This window comes from Tamandua tetradactyla, chromosome 25 (assembly GCF_023851605.1).
Source record: "Tamandua tetradactyla isolate mTamTet1 chromosome 25, mTamTet1.pri, whole genome shotgun sequence".
Taxonomy (NCBI): domain Eukaryota; kingdom Metazoa; phylum Chordata; class Mammalia; order Pilosa; family Myrmecophagidae; genus Tamandua; species Tamandua tetradactyla.
In genome coordinates, this window is record NC_135351.1 from 29900705 (window position 1) to 29914864 (window position 14160).

Genomic DNA, 14160 nt, shown 5'->3' on the forward strand with positions numbered 1-14160 from the left:
GTGGGAGGAAGACGCCGGACGCTGTGTGGCGCGGTGCGGCGCGGCGGAGCGCGTGGGGAGGGTCAGCTAGGCCTCACCGGTTACCCTGAGAAGAAGCCGTGCCCGCAGCTTTGCTGTTTACTTCGCGGTTTCCGGCTTCTGCTCTCCTTCCCCAAGGCTGTTAAGAGAAGATTCAAGCCGGGACGGAGAAGGATCTGCAGGAGTTGGTGGATCCCAAAGCACAGCGGAAGCTCCCGGCCACTGAGGAGGTTGCCAACCCGATGGATGAAAAGCTTTCTAAGGGGTAGTCGAGGCCTTGTGTGGGTGGAGACAACCGCAGCGGGATAAAGGGCCGCCCTGGTTTCAGGCGGGTGCTCTGCAGTTTGTGATTGTTTGTCTGTGCTGGATCCAGCTAAGCGGACGCTATCAACCATGGGGCGGAGCATCCTTTAGGGATTAGAAATTTTATATATAAAGATTCATTCTCCCGGCTTTAAAAGCTCCCAGACACATGAATATGACTGGAAAATACATTTAAGTGAACTTTGTAAGCAATCATAACATATAATACTTAAACTTTAAATCACTTCTTAATTTTATGCGATGGAAAAAATAAACCAATTTTTATTAACTTCCTAAAAAAATACTGTCAGTGGTGTTTAAATAGATGCCTGTTATTGTCTGTGCTTTTTTTTTGTATATTTTGGATATTTTTAAAGGATAAAAAAAAGCTCCCAGACATCAAAGGGAAGAGATGAATATTAGGCATACAGAGGACTAAAGCCAGCACTTAGATTGCTGGCAAAGTACTTGGGTGACATGTTCATGATTAAGATATATTCCTATTTCTGGAATTCTTCCCCAGAATAGTTACATCCTATTTTAGTTGGGTGGTTTTCTTGCATGGTCAGGCACCGGGAATCGAACCCAGGTTTCGGCTTCATGGCAGGCGAGAACTCTGCCTGCTGAGACACCGTGGCCTGCCCTCTATGTTTATTTTTAATGCAAACTAATAAGGTCAAACAAAGTATTCCATCCAGAGTCTTAATATTTGAAATAGGTTTTTTGTGTGTGTGATGTATGTATCAGACACTGTTCTAATCACATATATTATCTCATCCAATCATAAAAAAAATTATGTGAGATGTGTATTCTTATCCTAGGAGTAAACTGATACACAGAGTGGTTGAAACTAGTGAAGCTGAAATAGGAACAGTCTGATACCAGAACCTGTGCTTTGAACCAATACCATTGTATTTGCCTCAGCAGTGGTAAATGTATTGTGAAAAAGTACTGGACTAAAATCAAACCTACTGGATCTGGTCCCTACACTGCATTTTTAAGATCTCAGTTGTGTGGAGTTTAACACTTGAACCCTTTTTTTGAGGAGACACCGGCCCAAGCAAAGTACTCATTTTATTCATTTTTTTTCAGTCATTCAACAAACATGTTTTGCACACCTCCAATTACCTGGCACAATACTGGCTATTTAGGAATAAAAGGCAAGTAAGTCTCAGTCCCATTCCTCTAATGGCTTACATCCTAGTATGGAGAGAGCAGGTGTCACACACGTGGTATAATGGAGGTAGATGTTGCCTAAGATATTTTGACAGCATAGAGCAGGAGCACTTAGCTAAGATGTTGGTGTGAAAGGGTCAGAAAAGACTTTCTGGAGAAGCTGAGGCATAGGGTGGGGCTTGAAGGATTAGAAGGGAGGACTGGCTGACAGATGGAAATACAAGGCAGGAAGTAAGTCCCAGTGATACTTGAATGTGATTTCAATTAGTGGACTTTATCTTGTAGGAAATGGGAAACCATGCCTGGAGTTTTAAGTATGGGAATAGTTTATTCCCAAGCTTAAAATATTGAGAAAGATCATTTTATTTTAGTTTGAAATATGGAGAAAAGCAAACAGTGAGCAGAGACCCAGGATAATTAAGAAAACAGCCAGCAAATTATGAGGAAAACAAAAAGTGGAAAATGGCAGCCAAGAAAGGAGAGTTTCAATTAAAAGGTTGTCTCAGTGTCACAGTTTACAAAGAGAGCACCTGAGATAAACACCAAAGAATGTGGGGTAATGTTTACATGGCATTTACTATGTCCCAGGCACTGTTAATAGCACTTTACATGTATTTCATTTAATCATCCAACATATTAGCTCATTTAATCATAGCTCATTAAACTCATGAGATTTAATCCTCAGAAAAAATCCCATTTCATAGATGAGGAAAATGAGGTATGGGGATGCTAAATAATTTGGGCAAGGTCATGCAGCTGGTTAGAGGCAGAGTGGGAATTTAAACCCAGATAGTCACGGCTTCTGAGTCTGTGCTTGTTATCACTGTCCTGTACTGCTCTGAAGGGGATCTGGGGAGTTTAGGAGTCAAGAGGTTGTTTCATTGTTGATAATAGCAGCTTCTTTGGAGTGTGGTAGAAAGGGAAGAGGGGGAAACAAACAGTATCATCTGTTTTTTTTTCAAAAAGCTGACCATGAAGATGAGCAAAGAAAACTTATTTCTAGCATGCAACATATCACTCAGAGGGAAGGAGAGATTTGCGTATGTTGCTAAAGGAAAAAATGCCAGTAGAAAGAGTGTGAAGATTCCGGAAGGGAGCATTTGATATAAAGAGGTCCCTGAGGAAATAGTAGAAGCTGAGGTCTGCAATACTGGAGAGCATTTAGCTTTTATTCATGAGTTTGCTGTTGGTATTTGTAGATAACTTCTTACCCTACCGCTACCATGTTGCTTTTCTGCAAACCCATACTTCATTTAGCAAGGGACATTTTGCATGCCATAAGATTTAACACCCTAGCAAGGGCCCTAGCACCAGTCCGATATATTACTGGGAATGCTATTACAAACCTATTACATGTAAAAGCGCATATTAAGTGAAGTGGGAATAGCAGAAATGAAATGGTAGTCTGTAGAGGAAGAGATAAAAAGATTCAAAGAAGTGGGCATGTTAGAATAGATGTAACATATGAGACTAGAAAACTTACTAGTAGTCTATATCACTTAGGAGGAACCAGAAGACATTCCATTTACCAAGGCATAAAAACAGATTGCTGAGGGGAGTGTAGTCATGGTAGAGACGCTCAAAGCAGTGACTCTCTTGTGTAGGCTGGGGCTAATTATAGAAGATTCTGGGACATCTCTAAAGTAAAGGACAAATCATTGTTCCTTGAAACTCCTACTACTAAGAAAGGAGCACCGTGATTGGTAGGCCTCTTCAAGTTTTGGAGGCACCATTTTCCCCATTGGTGACACTGCTCTGAAGTTTTCATTAGATGGCATGGAAAGGTCTGGTTTGAGTGATAATGAAAACAAGCATGGGCTCTTCAGGAAGAATTTCGTTGATGCACCTAGCCATCCCACTTTGTGTAGAGGGAAAATTTTCTCTAGCTAAGGATGTACATGGACTCTTGGCAAGTAGTAAATTACTTAGCATTGTCGGTCAAGAATCTAGAAGGAGAAATAGTGGATGGTCAGGTCCGTGGAAGTCTGAGCAGAGGCATGTGATAGACCTACAGAGTGAGCATCAAATGTATGAAACTTTGTGTTACATAATCGTGCAGAGCAGAGAGTATTTACTGTAGAAGAGGCACAGTATCAAGAAGTAGAAAGGATGCCAGAGCCAACAGATGTTAGCCAGAATCTGTTCTCAGCCACCCCAGTGCTTGCACATGAATGGAGTAGCCATGATGGCAGAGATGCAGACCATGAAAGGTCCTGAAAGCATGAACCTCTTCTCACTGCTGCTAAATATCTGCTTGCCAGCAACAGAAATCAACCCTGAACTCCAATATATGTCAGGAAGACCAAACACTTGATGGCAAGTTGATTATATAGGACCCATCTACCTTCTGTAGGATCAGTGTGTATACCAGGTATGGGTTGTTTGCCTTTTCTGCCCATAGGGCTTCAACCAGCAGCACTCAACAGAATGTCTGATATGTATAGGATTCTCCATAATCTCACCTCAGACTAAGAAATCCACTTTAGAGCAATGGAAATACAGCACTAGTCACATGCCATGGGATCCACTGGTACTTCCACAGATTGCACAATTTTAGCCTTATAGAGGATTGGCATGTCCTCTTAATGGCAGAGATAAGGCAACAGCTTGGAGATAATAACCTTGCAAGGATGTGATATTGCCCTTCAGGATACAATATACATCTCAAATCAATGTCCATTATATAGTGTTGTGTTTCCAATAAGTAGAGTCTATAGGTCAGGGAAGCAATGGGTAGCAGTAAGAATGATCCTGCTCACTAATTCTACCAGAAGCCCTCACAGAATGTGTTTCTTGAGATTTTCAGCTCTGTTGTAAGTCTTAAGTGGGCTAGGTAAACTTTTTCTATAAAGGATGAAAAAATAAATATTTTAGATTTCGTGAGCCAGGAAGGGAAAATGAAAATATTAGGGAGGTACATAAATGACAAAAGATAATATAAATATCCACAATTTTTTGATTGATGAAATTTAAAATATAATACTGTGAGTAAAATTTCTTGCAATATAAGTCTAATCATGAGAAGAATGGATTTTTGGGGGAGGGGATAATATTTTGCTTAATTGGGGTGTAATGGTTAGGTTCATATATCAACTTGACCTGGTGATAGTGCCTGGTTGTCTGGTCAAGCAAGCATTTGGCCTATCTGTTGCTGTGAGGACATTTCATGGACTTAAATCATGAGCACGTTGGTTACATCCACAGCTGATTATATCTGCAGTTGACCAAGGGGAGTGTCTTCCACAATGAGTGGCACTTAATCTAATCATCTGAAGGCTTTTTAAGAGAACTGAGAAAAGAGAATCTTACCTTCATTTCAGCCAGCCAGCCTCTCCCGGGGAATTTATTGAAAACCTTCATCGGAGCTGTCAGCTCACAGCCTGCCCTATAAATTTTGGACCCTTGCATCCCTATGGTTGTGTGAGATACTTTTATAAATCTCATATTTCCAGATATTTCCTGTTCTGTTTCCCTGAGTGCCCTAATTAATACATGGAGGTTCAAAACTAGTATTCCCTATCACCAAAATCAATTGCAAATATTTGTGTTGATCTATAAGATTTTATATATTTCATCTTTGAAAATACCGGTCCATGCAGGTAAGTACTGGAAAATATTTATATCAGTTCATGAACGTATCATTTCAATTGAGGATGTTCATCACTTTGTAAACATTTTTAGAATTCTATTAGGTTTTTCTCTTCATATTTGACATTTATCATGCCATTACATTGCAGATTAATCACTTTTAATGAAGGTTGGGTGGATGTTCTTCAATTAGACAATTAGATGGATTTTAAAGTGTGAAAATTTCTTTTAACTTGTATCAAGATCTGAAAAATTCAACTGGAACTGAAGTTTGAGCTTGGAAAATATATCTGCTGCAAATCAGTGTAGGAATGGAGGTCTTCTTGTGTTAACTTTGATAGCACTAAAAATGTTTACAGCAGCTTCACATTACTTGTGACTCAAACAATGCTAGCTGTGACTGAAGCGACTTTACTGCAGTATGTTTTACTCTGTGACAGAAGGTTGAATTCATTAAGAAACATAATCAGATCTGCAATAAGAGCTTATTTCAAAAAGCCATGTACTGTTTGAAAATAGTAGTTGAAAGTGGTTCCGCTTATTGTGAAAAATTTCAATCTCAGCCCTGAACACAAAAAATTAAAATGAACCTTTACCATTGCTAAGTAATCAAACTGTTGTGTAGGAAAGAAAATCCAAGTCAATATATTTAGCTGCTATTTTTGAAAAAGAATTCACAAAATCCACAATATTTAAGTCCACAAGAGTGAATGAAGTTCACAGTTGATACCGCTGGTTTGAGAACACATTACAGATTCAAATATTTTCCATAAAGTGCCTGATTAATAACCACAGACCTTAAACACCTTACATTTTCATAAGCTTTGTCAATTCCTTCAACTAAGCCTTTTTACTGCTCCATGCATATATTTCCAACCATCACTTGTATCTTTACAGATTGCAATTCAAATTGTACCAAATTAATTTTTTTCTCAAGTGTTTTGAAACTATTCTCACCTGTAGTTATTCCATGCAGACTATCTACACAGGCTAATATTTCAAACACTTTGAACTTGATATTGACTCTCTTTGAATAAACAACAACTTAGTAGTAATGGTAACAGCTGTCCATTTATTAAGAACCAAAGAAAACCACTCAAAGTCATTTGTCTTATTTTTTAGTTGACTATTGATGCTGCTGCTCATGTCCTCAACTCATTGAGCAACTGTTTTCTTTGAAAGGCTGATTGTCTTAAAGAGATTTATTTTGTCTGGGTGCATCCGTTTGATTTCTGCAATCAAAAGTGCTCTGTGGGAGAAAAGTCAAGTCGTTGCTGCCTAATACAAGAGGTGCTGGCTATAGGACATATAGTGCAATTGCTTGGGATGTTGGGGAAATTGTTTTTTAGGGAAGAGGGGACAGTCTTATCAATGTAAATAGGGGAATTTCTAGGGCCACATGTGCATGCTCAGGGTAAGACACATATGCAGAAATGATCAGGGAGGCCACTATGCTATTCTCTAAACTCATTGTATTGATAAGCTCAGAAAGAGAGTAGTTGCACAGGTCACTCTGAAAAAACTGGGAAAGGGGTTTTCTCTTTTACCTTCTTATTTTTTTATTTTTGTCAGCTCCTGCCATTCAAGGAAAGTTCTGTAATAACTCTAGCTGTACACAAGCTTAAGGAACAGATCGCCTAAGTGTCTAAATTCCAGCGATAAAACATTAAAATACCAAAATGTCCTGGTTTCAAAAGATTGCAAAACATACAAAGAAAGAAGTGATGGCCCAGGCAAAGGAGAATATTAAAGCATTAGAAATCATCAATGAGGAGACCAGACCTGGGACATACCATACAAAGACGTTTTTTTTTTTAAGTAACCCTAAATATGCTCAAGGAGCTAAAGGAGAACATGGGGCAAGAACCAAAGGAAATCAGGAAAACAATAACCTGTGGACAAACACTGAGCAGAATTCATCCGTTCCCCATGCCTTTAGCCTATATATGAAGCGAGAACCTAACAGGACTATGGTAGGATAGGAAGCCCAAAGGATGAAATAATTTTAGAACAGCTTGACAGAATAGAAGCTTAGCATCATCAGACAGCACGTCGCAGAAAATAAGGAATGAGATATTTTGTGCACAATTGTTTGTGGATGTAAATTCGTACTTCCTTTCAAATGGCATAATTTTTATCTCTGAATTCTATTTCCCTAGATTCTCACCTTGCTTATGACTCCTTTCCAAACCCACACCAATCTGTACCTTCTACAATAAAACATAGATAGTTCATTAATGCATTGGAAATGTGATTTTTTTTTGAAATGTGATTTTTAAAAGGAGTTTGAGAAAAGTAGACTCCTTATCAGAAGAGCTCAGACCTAGGTTTACACCTGTGACTTTAAGTATACCATTTAGCCAATTCATATGTGAACAACTCAATCTAACTTATTTCACATAAAAAAGTAATTAGCTTTTTTTCAGCCTCTCTTAAAATATGAACTACTCTAGGATAGACATCTGTTGTCTCATTTATGGAAACATAAGGTTGTATCTTTTCCTGCCTAACCCAAGACTGTGCAAATGATCCTGCAAACAGTGTGAATTGTAGTTCTGACTGTATTAAATATATTTGAATTATATTTAAGTGGACTAATTCACAGGTGGTTCAGTTGACTATGACATTATAGAATTTAATTTGAGGAGAAGGAAGAAAATATAAAGGAAATTTCTCTTCTCATTAATGTCCCGCTAGTCAGGACTGTGTCTGAGAAATCAGTGAGATGTAAATAGTTCAATAGAAGATGCAGCCTGAATTCATTCAGAAAAGGACAATGTAGTTCCCATAGACTTTAGCCCCAGGGCTTTCTCCAGGGCATGATTTTGAGCAATTTATTCCTTCACCCTCTTGCCAATTACTTGGTCTGGCTATAGGAGTAGCTCAGCTGCTCTTTTTGCTTAAAAAAATATATATATACATATATATATATTTTAAAAGACTTGACAAATCGCTCAGAAAATTAGGCACTGATGAAAAAGGAGGCATTACCGTGTGTGTGTGTGTGTGTGTGTGTGTGTGTGTGTGTGTGTGTGTGTATAGGGGTGATCTGTAAAGGTAGATGACTTCCTCTCCATGAATTTTCTTTATTGTTTAATAAATGGGTTAAAACAAGCCTTGGCTGGGATTTGCATTGAGGGGCTATAAACTGTACCATCTAATAATGGCTTGGAGATCTGGGCAACATGCAAACTCCTCAAGATATGGCTAGGCAAAGACTACAAAAGCTGAGTTTTGAAAGCCATCATGGTATAATTATAGCTATGAGTGGAAAGGGTAACCTTAATAAAGCAAGAGAGCATCTAATTATTCCCCAGGCGTTCACCCCAAACATGCTCAAAAGCTTTGAAGCATGTACAACATAAGATGGGGATATAATAGACCCAGGAAATTTTGACACCACGATTTAGAATACTATGTTTTAAGTATTTGCTCATAGTCTCACCATACCTTTTTCATCATTATAAATAGACAGTAATTAATATTGTGAAAATTTCTTGAACAAACTAATTATCCCACTATGTAGGTGTAGAGAGAGAGCAAAATAGGGCCACAGGGACTGGCACTCTGCAGAGAATCCCCTCTTCCTGGTACAACTGAAATTGTGACAGCTTGGTCTAAGATTCTGCAATGAGCTTTGAGAATATAGAAGTTACAAGTATTTCTGGGCTTCCTCACCCTGTCAGAATGACCATCCCAGAGCTGTATGGAGCAACAGCTGCGGTAGCGAGTACATTTGTCCCATTTATATTTTATTTCTTGAGATCTGAACATGAGTTCTCTCCAAAACAAGAACTTGGAAGGTCTCTGTCACAGGGATCATTTTCTTGGGAGCTTTCCGTGCCTGATACTTTGAGATCTTGAGTAAGATAAGTGTGTAAAAAGGCCTGAAAGTTGATGGAGTGCCAGCCCCAGCTGTCACTGCCTACTCCTCCAGTTTAAGATTTGTCCCCTAATTTAAGATCTGCCATAAAATGGCAACAACACAAGTTTGCATTTGATGTGTTTGGAGACTAATCTGTTCTCTTTTTTAGGGGATGAGAGGCAGGAAGCAAAGGCACATTTAATTTCATCTGAAATGAAGTCTTCTTAGCTCACCATCTGGAGTTTTTCAGATGTCTTTTGTTAAATTGAGGAAGGTTCCATCTCTTCCTAGTTTGCTGATGAGTTTTCATGATAAATGGGCTTTGAATTGTAGGGATTCTCTGCATTTATTTATATGTGCTTTTCTCTTTTGCTAATATAGTGAATTAGAATTACATTGACTAATTATCAAAAGTTAAATCAGCTTTGCATTCCTGGGATAAGCTCACAGAGTCATGCTGTTTCCTTTTAATATATAGCTATATTTTATTTAACTTTTTAAAAGGATATTTACATATATATATATATTGTGTGTGTGTATGCCATATCAGTGTGAAATATTCTTTCCTTGTAAGCTCTCTGTCAGTTTTGGATATCCAAGTAATGCTGGCCTCAAAAAGTGATTTGGTAATTGTCTTTTCTTCTTCTATTCTCTAAATATTTTATATAATGATGATATTACTTTTCCTTAAATGTTTGGTAGAATTCACCAGTGAAGCCATCTGAGCCTGAAGTTTTCGAGAAGGTTTTTACTTAGGGATTCAATTTGTTTAGATGAAATAGGACTTTTTAGTTTCTTTCTTCTTGTGTAGATTTTTTTTATTACAGCAGTTGTAGATTTGCAGAAAAATCACGCATAAAATGCAGAGGTCCTATATGCAGCTCTATTATTAACGTCTTGCATGAGTGGGATACATTTGTTGCAATTCATGAAAGAACACTTTTATAATTGGACTATTAATTATAGTCCATGATTTACCTCGGAGTTTAGTCTTTGTATTGTACAGCCTTATGAAATTTATTATATATGTATATATATATCCTAGTAACATATATATAACACAAAATTTCCCCTTTTAACCAAATTTAAATATGTGTTTCATTGCTATTAACTACATTCATAATGTCCTACTACCATCACCAGCATCCATGACCAAAACTTTTCTATCAATAGAAATAGAAACTCTGTACAATGTAACCATTAACTCCCCATTCCCTACCCCCACCCCAGCCCTAATAGCTTCTCTTTCAATTTAACCATAAAAGAGCAGGAAGCTAGAGGAAAGCTTTAACCCTCCATGTCCTCAATGTCTAAAAAGGCAGTAGCCAAGAATAACACTATTCTAACTCTAGACACTCACATTTAACTGTGAAGCTCAGGACTGTTAACCTTTCAAGAAACTTACATCTAGAGGAGAGATGAACTATAGAAAACAATTTAATGTACTTTCCAATGCAGGAGCTCTTAAAGCTGTGTATCACTCTCTCTATATAAAGGCAGATATATTTTTTTCTGAACCACTGGAGAGTAAGATACTACTGCTCTGTGTGTATATATGTGTATGTATGTATGTATATACATACATATATGTATGAATTTATATATATGTAGAAAGAAAATGAGAGATAAATGTGTATACAACACATACACATATGCAGAGATAAAGATATATATAGAGAAATACTTATATTTACATTTACAGATGTAAATGCAAAATTAAAAATATGTATAGAGAAATAGTAAATGGAAAATAAAATAGGGTAAAATATTAACAATATGCGATTCAGGCATATTCTTTGTGCTATAAATATATATTCTTGCAACTTTTCTCTAACTTTGAAATAATTCGTAAGAATTTTTTTTAATTAAAAATGAATTATCTGAACACCATAAGTTCATGGAACCTTGAGTAGGGCATGAGATTTTGTAGGTTTGTCCAGAGTGATGTCCTGATAAATCCCAGAGTGTTTTGAACAGTGAATAAAAAAGTATTTGCAAAGTCCACTTGAGGGAATGGTGAGAAAGGGGAAAATTCAACTTCCCCATGTGAAGAATTCCTAATATTCTTACAAGCAGTGGGGACAACCAAAGTTATAGGCCTAGCCCTCAATCTTGGGGTTTGTTCATATGAAACTTATCCCTGCAAAGGATAGGTTAAGCCTACTTAAAATTAAGCCTAAGAGTCAGTCCTACAGAACCTCTTTTATTGCTCAAATGTGGCCTCTCTCTCTCAGCCAACAAGAGAGCCAGACTCAGTGCTCTACCCCTCTCTACATGGGACATGACTCCCAGGGGTTTAAACCTTCCTGGCAACGTGGGACAGAAATCCTGGAATGAGCTGGGACTCAGCATCAAGGGACTGAGAAAACCTTCTCGACCAAAAGGAGAAAGAGAGAAATGAGACAAAATAAAGTGTCAATGGCTGAGAAATTTCAGAGTCAAGAAGTTATCCTGGAGGTTATTCTTATGCATTATATAGATATCACCTTTTTAGTTAAGGTATAATAGAGAGGCTGGAGGTAAGTGCCTGAAAATGTAGAGCTGTGTTCCAGTAGCCATGTTTCTTGAAGATGATTGTATAATGATAGAGCTTTTGCAGTGTGACTGTGATTGTGAAAACCTTGTGTCTGATGCTCCTTTTATCTTCCTTATGGATAGATGAGTAAAACATATGGATTAAAAATAAATAAATAATAGGAGGAACAAAAGCTCAAATAAATTTAGTAGATTGAAATGCTAGTGATCAATGAAAGGGAGGGGTAAGGTGTATGGTATGTATGAATTTTTTTCTTTTTATTTCTTTTTCTGAATTGATGCAAATGTTCTAAAAAATGATCATGATGATGAATACACAACTATGCGATGATATTGTGAGTTATTGATTATATACCAAGAATGGAATGACCATATGATCAGAAAGTTCAGGTTTGTATGTTGTTATGTTTAAAAAAAAAAAAAAAGAATTATCCTTGAGCCAAATACTGGACTTTGGAAGTGGAACTGGGGAGATGGGCTTTCAGTGATGATGTCCACTCCTGCCTCCTCGCTGGGACACCTCTCCCTTCTGTCACCTCTAGAAAACTTGCTCTTCCATGGAGGAGTTGCTACACACCGTGTCTCCAGGGAACACAGGCTCAGGCACAACAGAAACTTTCAGCAAATAACTGCTTTATTACTCACACAGCACCAAGGATCCCCAGGAGCAGGGGAAGAAATCCCATGATGGCCGGTAGTGGGGGGATGGGGGGTGGATGGTAGATCCCGCTGCCCTTTTCCACTCAGAGATGAGAGACCCTGTACCGCCCCGAGCGGGTATTTATACTCCCGGCAGATGAGGCTCTGCTACCTCGAGTTCCTGCCCTGATGAGCATCTGGAACTGCTAGTTCCTGGGTTGGGGTTCAAGGTAGGATCAGGTCATGCCATTAAAACCTGAGACCTAAGGTCTCCCTAGGTTAAGGGATGGAAACTTCGAAATGCCTGCACACAGTAGAAAAGGAAGGGGGAAGGTGAAAGGTGGGGGGGGGGGGGTGTGTGTGGCAGGACCGTCGGTGACTTCCCCACCATTGGCAAGACTGGCCTTCAATATTACCTTCTTTACCCAGACACTTGTGATTCACTCTGGTCAGGCAGAATTAATCCCTATTCATATTTATTCATATGTGCATGTTATTCAGTCTATGAAACAATGAAATGAAGCTGAAAAAATCTTATTTCCTCCCTTTCCTTGAATCATTTTCTCCTTAGGGGGTGAGGATTTTTTGTTTAGTTTTTAACGTTTTCAGCACCAGATCCCTTGGAAAATCGAATGAAAGTTTGGCACTCTTTCCACCCCAGTAAAGACATCTGGGGGGAACAAAATTAGAATTTGTGGCTCACCAGCACGGGATGAGAGCCTTAGGAATTAAGGATTCTTCTTTACGAAATTTCACCCTGTGGTATTGAAATGCCAATAACACCTGGTAGAAACTGAGCGTTGCCCTATTCGGCTCCAGCACCTAATTTTCCAGACTGTTTTATAACCACGAATTACGAGTTCAAATCCAGACCCCCAGTGTGAACCTCTGCCCTCGGCGCCCAGGAGAGGGCGCCTCACCGCCCCGCCTTCCTGGCCCGGCCACGCCTCCCCGCCCCGGCTTCACGCGGGCCCGCCCCTGGCTCCCGCGCGCGCCAGCCCGAGAGAGGGCGCTACGCCTGTGTTCGTCTCATCTCAACTCTGAGCTCCGAGAGGGATAGGTCCGTTGAGGGTGGTGATTGTTGTTCCTTTCCTTGTAGCGTTTCCATTCGGGTTCTTATCGGTTCATGTGGAAGCTAGACGTCACGGAGCTCCCAGATGTCTCTCACTGTCCAAGTATCTTTTAAGCCGAGACGGGTAAATTGCTGAAAATAAAACCTGGGAAAGAAACCCTTAAGGTTGAGCTTTCGTCACGACGAGGTGGCCGAGTGGTTAAGGCGATGGACTGCTAATCCATTGTGCTATGCACGCGTGGGTTCGAATCCCACCTTCGTCGGTGTGATGCTTTTAGCCGGCAAAGTTGGAAGTCTCCACCTGCTCTTCCCAGTTTGGGACATCCACTATGCTCTGACTCAGAAACGTTGCCAGGGGCCTTCTCGCCCACTGGTCCTTAACCTAACTCCCCCTGCTCCACAGTAACCCTGAGGGCTATACCTTTTCCGCTCCTTTGTCTGAAGTTCCATTGCCGGAGAAGAGAGAAGTGGAAGGGAACAGCGAATAGGGTGAGGGAAGGAGAGTGACTGAGAGAGAACAAAGTCCAAAGCAGTTAACAAAAAGGGGATACAGTGTCTGATCTCTCCAGCTTACTATTGTGAAAAGACGAAATCGTATGAAGGATGTGAGATTGGCAGGACACACAAAAAAGTCACACAGAATTCCGATAGTGAGATACCCAAGAACAAATCTACTGGAAATAAACAAATTAATGGTACCATGGACACAGGAATTTAAATAGTAATTTACAAAATTGGGCCATGTTACTTTCAAGCAATAACCACAGCACCCTCCAAATTTTTTGTTCTTATCAAATGACAACATCCATGCATTATTTATGTACCTGCATAACAAGCAGGAAAAAACAAAATTGCTCCTTTTTCAGTTAAAATCAGTCTTTTTCATGATCATTAAAATAGCTGTACAACAGTAAATGGATATAGGATATAGTATTCTATATCCTACTGTAGCCATTTATCTGTC

At 39.2% G+C, this 14160-nt stretch overlaps 1 non-coding gene across 1 annotated transcript; it reads left to right on the forward strand.

Moving 5' to 3' along the window:
- The first annotated feature begins 13377 nt into the window (after window positions 1-13377).
- On the forward strand, window positions 13378-13459 carry TRNAS-GCU (transfer RNA serine (anticodon GCU)). Its single transcript has one exon. It is a non-coding gene; the product is annotated as a tRNA-Ser (tRNA).
- The last annotated feature ends 701 nt before the right edge of the window (window positions 13460-14160 follow it).